Source organism: Lissotriton vulgaris, chromosome 2_1 (genome assembly GCF_964263255.1).
Source record: "Lissotriton vulgaris chromosome 2_1, aLisVul1.2, whole genome shotgun sequence".
Lineage (NCBI taxonomy): Eukaryota > Metazoa > Chordata > Amphibia > Caudata > Salamandridae > Lissotriton > Lissotriton vulgaris.
The window spans coordinates 863,740,864-863,756,786 of record NC_141687.1 but is presented as its reverse complement, the minus strand read 5'-3'; positions in this window follow the sequence as shown (position 1 = coordinate 863,756,786).

The following is a 15,923-nucleotide window of genomic DNA, read 5'->3' as shown; positions in this document are numbered from 1 at the left end:
TAGCTTGAAGGGAACATTCCCAACCTAACCGCAGTGTAAATACAAAAACAGCATGTGAGTGAAGGGACCATTTTCAATTTTTCCATTGACAAATGCTGAGTGCCTGTCTTTTTCAGTGAGAAAATGAGAGAAAGAGAGAGATTGAGGGAGAGGGAGATCGGGGTAAAGTTGGGGACTGACTCCTAAACTGTTAGCTTTCTCAGTATTTTACAATGAAAAGTCTTAACTTAAGCGCTGATAGAACTGCATATTAGGCTACTTTCCTAATTGGTTGAATCTAACTGGTTTCCTGCTAATGAGAGGAACAGGTGGGAAACTAAATGGGATTAAGAGTACACAGCATTTCTCTGCTCTCTCACCTGTCTGCTCATTTTCAGTGTGATCCTGGCCTGTTTCCTGAGCCATGGCCAGCCTTGGGGCTGTTTGTGCTGTAATTCTCCTAAGGTCAGGGTACAAAAAGCTGCATTCTGCAGCTCTCCCTCCCATGAACCCAGCAAAGATTTGGTTATGCGCTATTTGATAGTGTGAATGTATGTGTGTGTTTCTTATATGTGTGAGCATGCATGTGAGAACACTTATATCTAGGTGCATTTGAGTGAGATGTGTGACTGTTGATGGTGAATGGATAACAGCGGTGTTAGGGTGTCATATTGACATTTGGATGTAATTGACAAACTACAAACCAACCCCTGGTTCCAAATATAATTCAGCAGTGGAAATATCTGTGTAGAATGTTCCACAGATCAAACACAACAGGCAAAAAGCACTAGCGCCTAGATTTGCTAAAAAATGCACTTGAGCTTAGGCATCAGTGCACAACTTTGTGCTGTGCCTGTGGGCCTCTTTAATTGTGTCAATAATGCAAAGCTTGCGGCCTCTTTGCCCCACATGAGAGCCTGCATTAGTAAATAACCGCCCCTACTCCCAAGAAGAGACCACGGAAATGGAGTATGTTCCACTACGCATATAACTGGTATTGTAAGTTAAGATAAAATAACACAAGCATTGGCAATGTCAATAGGTCTCGGCATATAGTGCAGTTTAGTGCATGGATAGTAGTGAAGAGTAATGTTAGGAAGTAGATTAAAGTGCTGCTAATTGTTTTTGAGGGAGTATAGTGTTATAGAACGGATTGTGTATTAGAATTGAGTATAGTGTTGTAGAGCGTTTTGTTTTCTAGTATTGTTTAGTGGTGTAGCGTATATTGTAGAGAAAGGAGCCGGTTTTGTAAAATTACTTTATTTTTAGAATGACTGCAAAGTGCCTTATTTTTTCATCAATTTTTTGTTAACTACAAAATTGCTACAATGCTTTTAGTAAATAATATATATTTTTCCAAGAGTTTTGTGGCTTAATACTATTCACATAGCTACCACTAACCACAGTAGGAGAGGTGTGGCGCAGAGGCCAGGGCAGCAGACTCTGGAGCACGGGGCTCTCAGTTCGCTCTCCGGCGGCAGCTCAGCCCAGCACCATGTGACTCTGGGCAATAGCTCGCTTAATCTTCTCTACAGCCCCCAGTGCCTTGAAACCCTTAGGGGTGATTTGTTCTCACTTTACAAATACTGGGTTTTATTATTACAGTGCATTATGCATTTTCCAGGATGCTTAAAAGGTAGAGACTGCTTTTGGTGAAATACATGATCTAAATTATGAAAGTGTACGTTGGGCAGATAAATAATTAAAATGTAAGTTTGGGGCTACGAGCCATTTATGCAGCCGGAAGTAAGTTGCACTAACAGGATGATAAACATTGTAACTAACAGGGCCGGACTGGGAACCAAAACCGGACCTGGCAAAGTGCTTCACAGGCCCCCAACCCCCGCCACTAAGCTCTTTGCCAGGGCCGGTTTTCAGCCGGTTTTGTTACAGGGCCGATTTTGCAGCCCAAACCGGCACCCCACCCATGCGACGCACCGGGGGATTGCCCGGTGCCCGCTACTGCCAGTCCGGCCCTGGTAACTAAATAAGGGAACAGGCACGCACAAAGCCACTGAAAACAAAGCACACAGCAAGTAAATTATAGAGTTCAAAGACGCAGGCCTAAAACAATTGTAAAACTGAATAAATCGCTGCTTTAGCTTACAGGATGATAAATATTATTGCCTTAAAACAGACAAGACGTGTTCCATATTATAAAAGGGTGCATTAGGCATACAAATGATTGAAATGCACTCACACCTTGCTATTGGTAAAACTGAGTAAATTCTCAAATTGTGCTGAAAGGACGCTGCACCGGGAGGGGGGTGGGAACAAAGGGAATGCTGTTTCAGTGGCCCACGCAGGCCCTAAAAGGGCGGGCCCGTAGTGCCAATTAGGCACAACCATCACCCCTCTATTTGTAAGACTCGGGGAGGAGTCCCTCTGCACGGTGCGCTGGACACGTCACTTCCGTTGTCTAGAGGGTTGGGGGAGGGTACTTATACCTCTTCCTGCCTTTCTGGTGCCCTCTTTGCGCCAGACACACCGTTTCCCACCCTACCGCTTACCCAGCCTGTGGCTGGTGAGCTGAGTAGGCAGGAACTTTGTAATTTGTGTTGCAGGCGGAGTTAAAGTGTGATCTGGAGGCAGAAGGATAAAGGTACCACTGCAGGAGCACAATCGGGGTGCTAGTGTCAAATGCCAGGAGCCTTCAGGGCAGGTCCCTGGAAGAAATTTGTTGGCGCCCCACTGGTTCTGAGGGCAGTTGTAAGCCTGAACAAGCGGGGGCTTGCCTTGCAATGCTCCGTCCTGAAAGAGGCATGAGTAAGATGGTCCAATGGGTCACGTGATCCTGGGAAGGGTATCACTTTATAATGCGTAGCACTGATTGGGTTCGCCACAGTGCAAGTTGGCTCATCAGGCGGGCAGGGCAGCATAGGTTAGTTACTGCTGCCCACCCTTGGATCACCCGTAAGATAACCCACCATATTGCATACTTTTGTACGGAATAAACCTGCATCAATATTTTCCCAAACAAAAGTTGTGTTGTGTATTTATTTTTCGTCATGCATGCTTTGGCACTGGGTGGTGAGTGTTGCCTAGAATGGCACTATGCAGACAACTGGAGGGGTCTGGGCGTATAGTAAAGCACAACATGAAGCACTCATGGCTGCACTGCACCAGTGCTTGGTCTGAGGCAATACTCCAGAGGTAGCCAAGGGATGTCAACAGAGAGAGAAAAAGTGGACGGGCCTGCAATGCCTTCACAGAAACTGCATTGGAAAGAAAATTAAACAAGCAGGAAACATTTAAGACAGACCCCCAAAGACATGAGCAGGGCACTCAGGTGACCAGCTATCCCAGTTGCTGCTGTTGCAGGCATGCAGGTGGTCGTGCTGAGTGCAGGCAGGAACCAGCTACCAGACGGGAGGAGGGAGGAGAGGCCATCACACGCTGTACAGTGTGATGGTCAACAAAAACATTCTCTAAGTGAAATCCCCAGGGAGGGAACTCAGCACACAAAGGAGGGACATTTCCACCAATGCACTAATTATAAGCCAGCATTTTTAAATGCCACACTTAACAGCCAATAGCAATTGGGAGGTGTGGTAAAAGCCACAGAGAGATACAACAGGTCGAAGCTTGCCGTAAAAAAGGACGGGCACTGAACCCCCGGGAGATAAAATGTTTCAGTTAACTGGAAACAGTCGCACAAGTACAACCAATGAAGGATAAAGTTACAAGTCTATATGCACCATGGTGGGACAAGAAGAGCTGCAGTAACATGATAAGTTATGCCATGCTAAACTAAACATGGTGAGGCCTGCTGTCCCTTTGCAGGACCTAGCCCACTGCTGATGATACACCTACCATCTGAAATTGAAAGCGGGGAATATCACATAATACCGCTGACTGAACATAAGGCAAAACTGGTGGAGAAAATAGTGTGCCACTCACTGCTGAAAATTGACTGTGTAGGGAGTAGACCTCCCCAACCAAAGTCTGTGAAAGCGAGTGCTGCTTACCCTGGTTTATTATAGCAGGTGCTTTTTTCCTATTATAAACAGGTAACCATGCTGCAAGACAATCTATAAACAACACAACAAATGCTAACTTTCAACAGCCACTGTGGGTAAAGCTGTCAATAAACAAAGAAGCTTCCATTTGAGACGAAACACACAGGTAAACAAATTGAACCAGAGAGCATTCAAGGCCAGGGCCGGCTTTAGCGCTGGTGGCGAGTGGTGTAAAAATCATTTTTGCTGCCCCTTGACCTCCTCCTGGGATTCTCTCACTACCACCAGGCAAAAGTGTCCCTCCGCTCTCCAATCATAAGTTATTGCTAAACACAGCACACCCTCTAAAGTCAGCGCCTCCCTCCGGAGGTCAGCGCTCTGTGCGGTTGCACTGGTCCCACTGCCCTAAAGCCGGCCCTGGTTAAGGCAATATAGACACGGCATGGCAGAGTAAAAACATGGATGACCCAGACATGAAGCACTACTCAGAAGTATGCTACATGGACATCAAAATGGATGCCCCAAATTAAGGATGATGTAATGGAGAAATGAGAATGATATTTGACCACAGTAGAACAAAGTATACCAGATGTTGAAGACACCCTCTAAACCAAATAAGAGAAATGGCTGCACATAGACTAAGTACTCTTTCTCATCAAAACAAAAAATAAAGCTATGATCAAGTCATAACAATCTCCAAATTCTAACAGAATAAAGTTACCAGAACAATGGAGATCTTTGTCAGGGAGCTAAGCTGACTTTTGGTGCGGCCAAGTTCTCCAAGTTATTGACTGCAGTGAGAGTACACAACCTTCTAGCTCTCAAGCTGCATTCCGCCCCATTCATAATTTTAAATGCTTAGGCTGTAATTTCTCCACTGGTAAAATGTCCAGATGTAAAGCAATGAGCCATACTCATACACGAGGTAGATGGAGGGACGCAAAAATTCCTCTTAGCTGCCCTCCACTCCAGTTTTGAAGTATTAACTGCCGGTCCCTCCCGAAGCATAAACAAAACATTTATGACTTTATGGTTGATGAGCAGCCTGACGCCATGTTTCTTACTGAAACCTGGCTTCATGAAAGCTCAGGTCCCGATATTGCCATTGCAGTTCCGGATAACTACGTTATAGTGAGGCAGGACAGAGACTCCGGAAAAGGGGGGGGCATTGCAATAAATTTTAAATCTACTTACAGTTGTAAGTTTGAAGCCTTTCCCTTACCCGCATGTGAAGCTGCCTTGTTCAAACTAGCAATTAAACCCCAACTGACCTTGTCGGGCCTCCAGGTTTATCGCCCTCCAGGCAATGCTAACTCCTGGATGTCCTCATTTGCCGAGACCATAGCCCCTTTACTTCTCAGGGCGGCAAATTTCACCATCTTAGGTGATCTTAATTTACACCTTGAAGATCCTTTATGCACTACCAGCAAGCACTTACTATCTGCTCTTGAAGTTTTGAATCTCTTGCTACGTAACTCTGGATCTACTCATTCTGCTGGACATCAAGTAGACCCTATTCTTTCCAACCTTCATTTTGATTGTTCACAGAGTGCCCGCCGCTGGAGTGGTCTGACCATTTCGCAGTCCACTTTTCCTTACCTCATGCTAAGAGCCTGGTAAAGGGTGACTGCGGTAAGGGCGAATTAATCCATCGGTGGGGTAAACTTTATATTACGAAGTTAAACCAACACCTCTTAAATACTTGCCCTGACACTGATGCTCCTGCTTTGGAACTGAACACCGCAGTATCACACTGGCTCGCTAACGCTGTGACTACTCTTCTCCCTTTTACGCCGAAACATTCTAGGTCTTACCATCCCCCTGCACCTTGGTTCTCTGATGATTTGAAGATCTTACGAGCCAATTGCAAGGCCCTCGAAAGGAAATGGAGGCACTCTTACTCTATTTCTCGTAAAGCTGCTTATAAAGAAGCTTTGAAGGGATATCACTCACAATGCAAAATTGCAAGAGCTGCATACACTGCGAGTACAGTGACGCAAGCACAGAACTGTCCGCCCACTCTCTTCTCTGTTGTTAAGAAGTTAACAGGAGCGGATACGGTCCCGACTTCTCCAGCGTTGGAGGAAGCTCAATGCAATTCTATTGCTGAGTTCTTTATTGCCAAGGTTGAGCGCATATATGACTCTATGAGTACTAACTTGACAGAAATCGAACCCCGATCAGGACAGACTGCGGTGATTGAACGACCCCTTCCAATGGCGAGAGTCACAAACTGGCAACTGTTTGATGATACCTCGTTCCATTCCTGTTTGAACAGTGTTAGATCTGGATCACCTTGTGATCCAATACCTGCGAAAGTCCTAAAGTTATTGGACCTCGAACCCCGACGGGTTCTCATGAGATTGCTCAATGCATCTCTAACTGAGTCTCATGTGTTACAGGAATGGAAGCATGCAATGGTTGTCCCCCTTTTAAAGAAGGCAGGAGCAGACATGTCCAATCTCGCTAGTTTCAGACCCATATCTTTGTTGCCTGTTTTTTCAAAAGTGTTGGAAAGGCATGTTAACAATCAGTTAAACCATCTTGTGGAAAGCTCGGGATTCCTACATCCCTCCCAGTCCGGCTTTCGAGCGCACCACTCCACCGAGACCGCGCTCCTTGGGGTGACGGAGAGGTTACGACACGGTATCGACCGCGGGGAGACATCTGCACTCATCCTTTTGGATTTGAATGAGGCGTTCGATACCGTGTCCCATTCCATCCTCTTGAACTCTCTCCGGTCCCTGGCAGTAGATGGTCCTGCGTTAGCCTGGATTGCCTCCTTTTTAAATGAGCGCACTTTCCAGGTTTTTTCAACGAAAGCTGTATATGGTATTTGCTCATCGGCGTTTGGCGTTCCCCAGGGGTCTATACTCAGCCCCCTATTATTTAATATCTATGTTAGACCCCTGGCTACCATTGTGGAGGACGCTGGGCTGACCATATTTTCATATGCCGATGACACTCAGATTGTTTTCTCCCTTTCCAGCAGTGAGTGTAGCAACATATCGGTCTTGAAGGTTAGACTGTCGCGTGTCGCCGAGTGGATGCAGAAGCATTTCCTCAAGTTAAACGGTGACAAGACCGAGATTGTTATCTTGGGGAAGAATAAAGATCTTTGGGGCCCTCAGCACTGGCCTAGTGACATGGGACCCCTTTCCCAGCCGGTCTCCGTGGTTCGCAACCTCGGATTTCTTATAGACGACAAGCTCTCTATGAGGCAGCAGGCCACTAAGGTGGCCTCCGTGTGTTTCGCCACCTTGCGATGGCTCCAGAAAATCCTATGGATGCTGCCCGTGCCACTCAGAGAACCGTTGTCTAGGCGCTAGTAATCTCCCGCCTGGACTACGGAAATGTCCTATATCTCGGCGCCGACACTTCAACCATCAACAAACTTCAGGTGGTGCAAAATTCGTCGGCCTGACTTCTCTGTAATGATCCGAGGAGATCTTCGGCCTCACAGGCTCTTCGCGACTTACATTGGCTTAGGTTCTCGAGCAGTATCAAATTTAAAGCCCTGTGTCATCTCTTTAAAATTAAGCAGGGCTCAGCCCCAAAATATCTACAGAGCCTTGTCCAAACATACAAACCCAGTCGCACTTTGAGATCTTCTGCAAATGGTGACTTTGTGGTTCCAAGATTTAAACTTGTAAAGATGGGGGGCCAGTCCTTCTCCCATCTAGGCCCCAAATCTTGGAACGCACTACCCCTTGCCCTGAAATCAGAGACTGATTCATTCTGCTTTCGGAAAAAACTGAAGACCCTGCTCTTTCAGTAAATCTGTTCTTCTGCTCTAGTTGGCTCGTTGCACTGTGCTGTGTCTTCTTTTCTTCTTGTGTCTATCCCTGGCACCGGGAAACCCACTGCGGGTAGCTGTTGCGCAATATAAGTTCAAATAAATAAATAAATGTCCCCAGCCACCTTGATGGACGTATTATCCTCCGTCAAACTATAAATTTGGGCCATGGTATCCATATTTGACGATAAATGAAACTCTGGTCACTTAGGAGAAGTATTCATTATTTACCTAAGACCAGTGTCACCCAAAACCACAGGTACCTTGATATATAAAGCCATATATTCCTACATCATTTTGGGCATTTTTGAAGGGCACTAATGAGGATTGAAAGTGTGTATGTGTTTTATCTGCTCTCTTCTATTCTGCACACCTCAATGCCAGTCCCTCAACCACAACATCCACTTCTGGCCACCAAAATACATATTCTACCCTTCATCTTATCCTTACTATTCCCATGTGTTACTCAACACACTGAAACAAACTCCTCAACTACACTGAAGGAATACCTTTACCTCTCCATAATACATATAAATCTTCATCTCCTATTTCAACCTAAATTTCCCAGAAGGAATTCATCTCCTGCCATCTCTGTTTGGCTTTAAACCTTCTCTATGTATAGTCTCTAACAGATTTGAAGAAAGTGATCACACTTAAAAGCACCTATCCATTTACCTTTACTCAAGCCCTCCTTGTGATTTTCATAATTTCCCTGTATTTCCAAAGCCTTTCTGCTGTGGAAATTTGCCACCTTATTTCTGATTCCCAGAACATAATCAACCTTATAAATGATGGCTAGGATACCCATAAACAACCTGGGAATTATTGTAAATGGTCTCAATAAAACCAACCATCTTCAACTATTCGGTTAGTGATCACAACATACATTAAATTCCTTCGACTAGGCAAATTTATGAAAGTTTTCTATGACCCAAACACATGTCAGTGTCTCACATTGCATTACTAAACGCATAGGTTCTGACCACATCTTTCTCTGGTTGCTCTGTCGGTGCTAAAACTGCCCCATGTGCTCTCCCACTAGGGCCACAGACAATAATGCTGTTCCTGTGAGGATCAAATCCTTGTAGTGGGTGAGTATAACATAATACTTCATTAATCATTTCAAAATACATTTTGTAATCTTGGAATCATACAACATTTGCACTATTCTTAAGTAATCGTAATAGCAGTTGCAATCTTCTTTGATAGTATCCTCACAAATTTGGAGTAGAATTCAGCAACTCCAAAATGTAATTTAAGTTGCCTTTATTTTGTAAAGATAGAGCATCTCGACTGCCCTAAATTAACTTTTACTTAGGTTTGATACCCTACCCACACTGTTGACAAAACACAAATTGATGATTGTTCAAAAAAGTGGAGAAGATACAAGCATTTTGAATGCTAAATGAACCCATCTGTCAATAATGTCTCCAGATATTTGCCATATTTCCATTTTGATGAGTGCTTACATTCTACAACAAGTAAGAGTTGATCTAGACTCCAAGTCAATATGGCAATTGAACTTTTTGTGAGAAGGATGCCTACGTACTTTGACTTTGTTAAAAAAGACAACAAAAACCTGGCACACTACAGGTAAATGAACACAATCACATTGAGTGAACGCAGCACCAATAATAGAGGCCAATGTGTTAGGAAAGGACAGCTTACACGTGACATGGCTGTACAATGAATAAAGAACCATGGATTATGAAGGTGCAGGCACAATATACCTAGGATGGATCTGAATTGAGAGGCATCAATTTAATTAAATAGTGATGGTTCCTTAGGTCCATTAGAGCATATCGGTAAGATTGTGACTGTTTGCAATGGTGATATTTCGAATGCTACGTTCCTAACCACCCTGCGCTCTTACTGGTTCTACATTTGCTTTAGAAACTAAAGGGATGCCTAACAATTCAGCACAAAATGTGTCTAAGACATTTCCTGTTGACCTACTATCTTTTCCATTAGGTTACTGTAATGAACTGGAAAATCACATAATCCACCAAGAATGATTGGAATTATGAAGTGAACCATGGATGTTGCTTTAGGCCCTTATTACGAGTTTGGTGGTCCAATGGACCTCCAAACCCCTGGTGATGGTCTGTAGACTACCAGACTAGTGGTGCACCCGCCACATTAGGACCTTGGAAGTAGGATCTCCACAGGACCGCTGCTGCTGCCAGGGATCCACGATCCCTGGTGGTAGTGCAGTGGTCTGAGGCTCCTTATAGGCTGGCGTTGCCGCTACGGCACCACCAAGCAAATTAGGAGTTTCTTCGCAGCCACTCTGTTCATGGTGGTGCAGCTGCCATGAAAAGTGTGGTGGTAAGAAAACAAATAGTGCCCTGCAGGGGCCCCCTGTTGCCTCTGCGCCATTGGGTGCCTGCTGGGGGGCATATGGTGTCCCCCCTGTGTGCATGCACCCCAGTTCCTGCAGGGCATGAACTTGACAGTCCATACCCTGCAGGAAGGACCTTTAATGCTCTCATTGTGGTGCCTGTTTCAAAATCACCGCAGTGGGACTGTCAAAGAACCTCCCGCCAGAGTATAATTAAGTGGCACTCAGGCAAGGTTGTTTTTATACTTATTTGTTTTGACGAAACACTACAAACCAATAAACAAATGCTGTTTTCACATGACTTAGGGTCTGATACTGTACATTGTTCTCAAATGTGCTATCATATACATCCATTACAGTAACACACATTTCAGGGGACCGTTATATATTGTAATTAAAAATTAACACCTACAGCTTCCTTCTTTCTTGCCTGCGCGTCTTTGTCCTCTTTTATGTATTGATATCATGCCTGGTACTCAATTACTTTCACTGTAATTGTTTAATCTCACATCTGTCTCTTGCTGTTGTGTTTTACCTTGCTTATCTTCCCTTCCCATTCATAGATATCCAGCGTATGCTGAGTGTACTTTATCCTCCCGTTCTCCCTCCACTTCCCCTGTCTCCTTCCCTATCAGGTTAATTTGATATGGTCCAGAGACATGTTTTGTCGTCTTTGGGGTGATGATAACTCACTGTACACATCCGACTGCATGTTGCACTACATGATATCGACATGGTATCCCGCTATCATAGGGGCTGGACCCCTTGCCCAACGCATTGCTATCCTGCGCTAAACTAATGGATGCTAGTTTACTATTTACAGTGTCCACCCTATTGTCATATCCGATTGGAGCAAGTATTGGGTCTATTGCCAGAGCGGATCCAATGATGTTCTCTAATTCTCTGACTACTGTATCCCAGAATGCAGCTATTTCAGGGCAGTGCCATGCAACATGTATAAAGTTAGCCATGTGTTCTCTGCACCTGGGGCCATCCGCTACTTCTCGCAATCCATATATAAAGAGTCTTTCCAGAGTGTGGGATTCTCTGTTGATTTATTCCAAATGTATAACTATTTCTTCAATTTAGCGAGACTGCCTTAGTCACTGAGCAGCAGTATCTTCAACACGTCATCCATTGCTCTATTTTGATCCCTCTGCCACTCTAGGTGCACCTTTGTGGCCCCAGGTCCGCATGCCACCTGTGCTAGTGCATACAAATGGGCTATCAATTCTCAGGGCGAACTTGCCTCTATCACAGCCATTAGTGCTGGAGTATCTGGTGGTTCCTGCATTTCTTCTCCCAAGAAGTTCCAGCAGCGTGTCGTACTCTGAAGTATTGGAAGTGTGCTAGGAGCCCCTGTGTTTTTTCAATATCTTACATAGAGTCCCATTGGCTCACTACCCCATTCCGGAATAGTTCTCCCATTATGGTGATCCCCAAGACCTGGAGTGTCTTGACTACACCTTTCTTTTGGCTCAACGGGAACTAAGTCCACCATTCTATCGATGTGTGTGGGGAATACAGTACGGAGCCATCTTGATACTCTACTAATTGTCGCGATGAGTGTATTGTGGTGTTTAGTGAGACATGTACTCCATGGCGCCGTGATGGATTGCGTAACAAAGTGAGAGGAAGTGTATGCAGTAGTGCAGCATCCCTTTCCATGTGTAAGTGTGGTAAATCCTGTGGGCACTGGAGCCAAAAAATAGGCTGGGATACTTTGTGCTGCCCTATAAAAGAGTTCTAGATCCGGCGCATTAAGGTTCCCCATGTTATATGGTTGGACCAGTATCTTCCATTTAACCCTGGACCGTTTTCCTGCCCAAGCTAGTCTGAGCAGTAGTGATCCTAATGTACGGAAGAATGAAAGAGGGAGAAAAATTAAAATATTTTCAAATAGGAATAGACATCTGGGGAGCACTACCATCTTCATGATCACTATGAGTCCCAACAGAGAAAGCAGTAATTTAATCCATTGGTCAATATCCTCTCCTACTTTGTGTCTTCCTTTCCCATAGTTGTCTCTATGTTCCGGGTCAGTGTGTATCTGTATCCCTAAAGAGAACTCCTGTGTTATTTTTGTTGTAGCAGGGGTGAGCGGAAATATGATGGATTTATCCCAGTTGATTTTAAGGCTAGACAGACCACCGTATCTGACCCCCTCCCGTAGTGCTGGTGATAAGTTTCACGCAGGATCACAAATATATAACAATGTGTAATTTGCATATGCTGATATTATAAGATTACAGCCAGGGAAGCGTGTGCCTTTGTGCCCATTGTACTACCGCAAGGTGCAAGTGACTGGTTCCACCACTGTGGCATTCCATAATGGTGATATAGGGCCTCCTTGTCTGGTGCCCCTTGTGATCTCAATCAGTGCTGTCACTGTATTGCCCACTCTGATTCTAGCTGTTGGACTATTATGCAGTACTTCTATGAGTCTCAGAAATAGCTCCGACACTCCAATTCTGCAGAGAACTGCCTTCAGAAAGGCCCATTCAACCAAATCAAAGGCTTGTTCTGCATCAAGGAAGACCGCAATGGGCCTCAAGTTTGGATTGGTATACTGCATAGCTCCAAAGTGTGTACGCAGGTTTTATATTAGGCTGTGTCTTGGTACAAAGCCAACTTGTTCAGGGCGTACCACTCCTGGCAGTAGTGGCGCCAACCTTTTCGCCAATACTTTAGCATATATTTTAGTGCCCACGTTTCATACGGATAGTGGTCTATACAAAGCGCAATTATCTGGGCTCTTGCTCGAGTTTAAGAACATTACTATCAGGGCTGCCCTCAGCGAGGCGGGCATTACACCTGTTGCTGCCATTTCTTCATAAAGCGTTACTAAATGCTGGATTAAGAGATCTGATAGGCCTTGTAGATGGCCACTGTTAGGCTATCCATGCCCGGTGCTTTTCCAGCTTGCATGCCAGCTAATGCCACCCTTATCCTGGAGTGGAGAAGTGGTGCCATCAGATGTTCTCTGTGTTCCATTGCAAGCAGTGGCATCTTTATATGTTCTAAGTTATCTGTTATGGCAGCTTCATCCGGTTGGACTCTTGTGTATTATAACTCAGCTTAGTAGCGCCTGAACCAGTCTGCAGTATGTCCTGTATCACAGAGCAATTCCCCCTCTTCATCATGTATGCCCCAGAAAACTACATTCTTCTTGTTGGGGCGCAGTAGTGTCGAAAGTGTGGCTCCCGGGCATTGCCCCTCCCCAAATGCCCTTGCCATTGAATATTTCCCTAAGTGTTTAATCTCTTCATTTGCTGTGTCATGATATTTGTCCAGCTTGGTTTTGAGTTCCCCCAACAGTACTGTATCCCATGCACTTGTGCATCAACTCCAACTCTGTTACATGTTTGGTGAGTGTATCCCCCCTAGTATACACCTTAAAGGTTTCCCAGACAGTGGCAAAACTAGACACTGACCCGATATTGGTATGGAAGAATCCTTCTATCGCCTTTGCCATTTCTCCTTTAAAGACAGGATCGATCTTCCAGTGAATATGGAGGGAATCTCCAAATGAACAGTGACCAGCGCCTCCAGCATGTTGCTTTGTCTAAGACTACTGGAGAATTATCTGAGTATGTACAGGAGAGTGGTTGGCAATTTACTGTACATGTGACTAGGCTCCTGAACTTCCTCCAGTAGTCTATACAGGTGTGAATATCATGGACCGAGGAGTAATGTGTGTACCCTGCAGTGTCTGGGTTGTTGTGTCTCCTTATGTCAAGAAGACCTGTATTGTCTACTATTTCTGAAATTGCCTTGACCGCTAAAGTGTGGAGTTGGAGTGGGCCGCTAGAGCTATCTAGATCTGGGTTTAATGCAGTTAAAATCACCTCCCCAAATTTGTAGGAGATCTCCCAACTGAAGCAACCAATCGCAAAGGGAATAGCAAAAATGTGGGTCATCGTACTTTGGTCCATATATCCCAACCAATACCGTCTCTAGGTCATCTTAATGGCAGATAGCTACTGCATATCTTCCCTCTGGGTCCATGGTCACCTCGTTAGTTGAACCCCTGACCTATTATCCAACCATATTAGAACTCTGCACGCATTTAAGGATAACTTTGCTGCATAGCAACTGTAGTGTAGTTTCTATATTCCCAATAGGCTCTGCGCATTGGAATAACATATACTATAGTTTAGACGTAGGATTGAGGTCGACTAGGTCTCTATCGTATATATTAGACTTAATTGTGAGTGCCAGCTAGCTCAGAGGTCACTAGAAACATTCTCGAATTCACAAGAAGGGATTTGTTTCTGACAACCGCATAAACATGACAACTTTGTTTCCCAAGAATAAGAAATCTATCTCTAGAGTCGCGGAAATAATAGATAGCCATTTCACTCAGTCAATCGTGCATGCTTTGTTTCACCAGAAGTGCTGAGAAAAAAGAGAGACTGGCGTTTTCAATTAAAAGTATTTCTTGAACAGTCTTCTTCCTCAAGCATAAGAAATGTACTGCTACAATCGTAATACTGGTTATAAAGTACAAGGTATATAATACGATAAGTATTATAAAGTAGTACTGTAAAAGCATGATATGGTTTCTAAGCCATAAAATACCTAAAATACTTAAAATACATAGAGTGATAAAATAATCACTAAAAGTACTCAACTGGTGCTTCTAAAATACGCCTACCCTGGTGTACCTAACCTAAGTCTATTACAAGGGAATAAGTAAGTGAGGTGTAGCTTAAGTTTTGTATTCTTTGCCAAGAATCTATTCCAAGAATTCTGTAAGGGTCTAATCAGCTCCGTTCCTTGGTTTTAGAATTAAGGAGGTCTTGTATCTCTCTCTCAGGACTCGATTTCCCAGCAACCCGCAAGGGTAGCCTGGAAACACTGGAGTTGGATTTCTCGGCAGGAGAAAAGACAGAGTCTCTCAGTGCGTCTGCTGGAGGGTCGGCTTCCTTCGACACCTGCTGCTGTAGGGCGTCGGGCAAGTAGATAGTCGAAGTGCTCCATACCACTGCGTGTTTGCTGGGCAAATGTAGGCATATTTATACTTTGAAGGTGCCGAGTTTGACGTATGATTGGACTTAATAATGTCATTGAAGACTCAGTTCTTCGAAAACTCCATGATTTCCTAGATAAATTAGTATTCAGGCACGGGGATGTCCCTAGCTGCTGAAGGCGGGTTTTTCTAAGAAATTGTTGTTGATTCTCGGAACTTAGTGGAAGTAGCCATGCAGTTTTTGGACTGCATAGGCACGGTCTAAATATGGTAATGATTTCTATGCCTATATAAGGATTGGGTAATCTATACCTATATAAGGGCATGAATCTGGAATGTTACATTAGGGTCCTAGATTCATCTACAACACCAACTCCACGATATTAAGTTAAAATACAACTAAATGTATAGCACTGAACATATCCAAGGCTAGTGTTTACAATCCCAACCAAAATAAAATTTGCATTTAAAATGGTTTGTTCACACGAAATGAGTAAAACCGAATCTCAACATATATGAAGCATATTATGAGAGCATACATTCTAGCATAATACAAAATTACATTCATGAAATGTCCCTTAAGTTTATAGAAAAGCAACCAAGACCATCTTATAATATAATATTTAAACCGTTTTGATGATGATGATTAGGCCAAATATTGTCATTAGGAAGTTTTCAAAAGAAATCTTGTTCTCTAAGAATAGTTCTACTTTAAGCAGATTACTCTGTGCCAAAAAGTTCTATTTTGAAAAAAGTTCAAATAGTTATCTAGTTTGTTTTGAAAAATGAAGGCCGAATCTCAGAGTTCAGGGAACGCTTTGTGCATGAATCAATCAAAAGTTATTCTCGGTGTCAGGAGAAAACATCAGATCGTCT